This window comes from Sciurus carolinensis, chromosome 17 (genome assembly GCF_902686445.1).
Source record: "Sciurus carolinensis chromosome 17, mSciCar1.2, whole genome shotgun sequence".
Taxonomy (NCBI): Eukaryota; Metazoa; Chordata; class Mammalia; order Rodentia; family Sciuridae; genus Sciurus; species Sciurus carolinensis.
In genome coordinates, this window is record NC_062229.1 from 21,708,616 (window position 1) to 21,712,092 (window position 3,477).

Sequence of the window (3,477 nt, forward strand, 5' to 3'; positions counted from 1 at the left end):
AGGTGTCACTTTGAAATCCAAGCCACTCGTGAGACCTGACAGGCTGGCTGGTTTCAATCTGGCAATCTAATGACCTCATATATACAAGTCTTCTTTACCCTGAGAATCTCCACCCAAAATTCCAGGGCGCTCTCTCTCTCTCTCTCTCTCTCTCTCTCTCATTCTTTCAATATCTGAACTCACTCTAATCTTTTTTTTTGTGTGTGTGTGTGGTGCTGGGGATTGAACCCAGGGCCTTGTGATTGCAAGGCAAGCTCTCTACCAACTGAGCTACATCCCCAACCCCAAACTCACTCTAATCTGAGTCAAAAAGTAAACCCTAATCTGATAAAGGTGTTCTGCAGACTCCTTTACTAATTATGGCCATGTTGTTTCTTTTTAGAACTCCTGTGTTTTTAAAAATTCTATCTTTTTGAGCTCATAGTTTCATGGTGAATTCATATTTTTGATCCTGTGTGCCTAAATTAATGTATTTTTCTGATCGGTCTTATTTTATCTAACTACAGAGGACTTTACCTTCTGCCTTTGTTCAGGGGCCAATTTTCAAGGGTTAGTTGTCAAATACATTGGGACAATTTCCTCTAAAAAGATCCTAAGTAGGACATAGACACGGTGATGCTGGAAAGAAATCTCACAGAGTCTTTAATAAACATCTGTAGCATGGCAGTGGAGGTCTGCCTATAAAAGACTAGAAGGTCTTTGCTTCTTGTTTGTTTTGTGTATGTGTGCACTTGTGTATTGTGTTGTATCTACATGTGCTTGCATCCATGTATCATGTACATAGTATCAAAATGGGCACGCAGATAAATGAGCACTCATAAATTAAAATTTAAATGAGAAATGGATGCAAATATCTTTTAGTTCACATGACTTTAAAAAGGGGCTTCAGGGGCTGGGGAGATAGCTCAGTCAGTAGAGTGCTTGCCTTGCAAGCACAAGATCCTGGGTTTGATCCCCAGTACCCCCCCAAAAAAGGGGGGTTCACACCTTTTGACTCAGCTATCCCTTTCCTCAGTTTATACCCAAAGGACTTAAAATCAGCATACTACAGTGATGAATCCACATCAATGTTTATAGCAGCTCAATTCATGATAGCAAAACTATGGAACCAACCTAGATGCCCTTCAACAGATGAATGGATAAAGAAATTGTGGTGCATATCCACAATCGAATTTTTTTTTTAGTATTTATCATGGATTTTAATTTATTTGACTGTATACAACGTCCATCCATATTAAAATATCAATTAATGTAAATACTTTATTATAAAACTATTTTACGATTTAAATTTTATTTGAGAAATGTATTCACATCCCCAATTTCTCAAAAGTTCTTTTTATGAGTGCATTCCATAAGAAATACACAAACATCATTATATTTATGTTTCCTAGGGGAGAAAAAACCAATATTCCTATTAATCCAAACTATGTCATTATTTTGCTTATTTCTTAAACATTTACATGTTCAAACATGTTTCCACAATGGAATATTACTCAGCCTTAAAGAAGAATGAAATTGGGGCTGGGGAGATAGCTCAGTCGGTAGAGTGCTTGCCTTGCAAGCACAAGGCCCTGGGTTCGATCTCCAGCACACACACACACACACAAAAAAAAAAAAACCAAAAAAACAAAAAAAAGAAGAATGAAATTATGGCATTTGCAGGTAAATGAATGGAACTGGAGAAGATCATGCTAAGTGAAATAAGTCAAACCCAAATAACCAAAGGCTGAAAGTTTTCTCTGATAAGTGGATGCTGATCCACAATGGGGGATAGGTAGGGAAGAATGAGGAACTTTGGATTGTACAGAGGGGAGTGAGGGGAGGGTTAAGTGGGTAGGGATGGGAAGGATGATAGGTTGAAGACAGACATTATTACCCTATATACATGTATGAAAAAAATTTATTTATCACTATCAAAAAAGTTAATGAAAAAATATATTTTAAAAATTAGAAAATAAAAAAATAAAATGGGGTTTAATTTAAAGACAAATGAAAATAAAGTTGTCTTTAAAATTACTAACTCACAAGTTTTTCTAGATGGTCAGGCAATTAATAGAGTGTTGGTTTCTATAAAATGTCTAGAATGTACTATCTATTGCTTCTAGGATTTTTCTTCAATGAGAATGGCCAGTACTATTAAAAACAGTAGTCTGATACCTTGTTTTTTTTTTTTTTTTTTTTTTTTGCAGTGCTGGGGATTGAACCCAGGGCCTTGTGCTTACAAGGCAAGCACTCTACCAACTGAGCTATATCCCCAGCCCTGATACCTTGGTTTTTACAGTTAAAAATAAGTAAAATAGATTTAACATAAATGGGGTTTATTATAAATGTGTTTGTTAGAGATATCTGGTTAATTTACAAAGTTAAATTGCTAACTGCTAAATATAAAATCAAGTACTCTCAAGTTCTTAAATTCCATAGGGTAATGTATTTAAACATTATGTGTGTTTTCATAAATTGGTAAATGAAAGAAGTTTTAATATTGCTTTGTCTCTGTGTCTTCACTAAAACAAGGTTACTAAGAGTTAAAGATTCTGTCATGTGTAATTTATATACAAAAAATATGAGAGGTTTCTTGTTGGATTTTGATTAAATTACCATAAAAACATAAAGGTATTTCATCTAATTAAAGTGGAGTTATTTATCTAAATTCAAAAATTTCGTCAGGTTGTTTCAGAGTGTGAATTAAGAAGAAGCGTCAACAGCTAGGAAAATGATAGGAAGGTCTTAGGTATGAAAATATAGTTTAGTATGGAAAGTAGAAGGAAAGGAAATGTTTCTGGGTGAGAAAGCCTCTGTGTGATAAAGTAAAAAGTTGTAAAATGTCTAAGTAAGTTACAAAAGGTTTGTGGAGTACAAATTTCAAAAAGTTTGTGTGTAACTAAATTGGTCACATATAAGTAGCACAATCAGTTAAAGTTATTCAAGGTTTTTCCCTAAGGTCAAATAGTAAAGTACTGATATAAACCAAAGTTTAATCCTCTATAGGCTGAAGTGACAAAGATTTCTTAAAACATTAATCTGCTCTTATCTATCAAGATAATCTTGCATCTGTTAAGTTTTATTATTTAGAGCAAGTGACCTTAAAGGAATTAGGGTTTGTACAACTCTGGTTAAACAACAACTGTTATTTTAGAGTACTACCTTACATTACTGAGTCTAAATTTTTCTTCGAAGACTAAACTTGGTTAACATAAAACTATCAGTGTAACTGTGGTGCTATTACTGGCTTCGTTGTATAATAAATGTATTCATATCTTCCATGTATACAAGTTTTTAAAGTATAAGGTTTAAAAGACCATTTTGCCAAGGTGGTGTTCTTCAACATAAAGCTCAAAGTAAAGGTTTGAGATTATAAAAATTATGTTTCTTGGTTCATAGTTATTATGCAAACTCAATGTTTTTATTCTGGTTAACTTCATTTTGTATTTGCCTTGTAAACTTTAATTGTTATGTTAGTGCCTTACAGAAGTATAA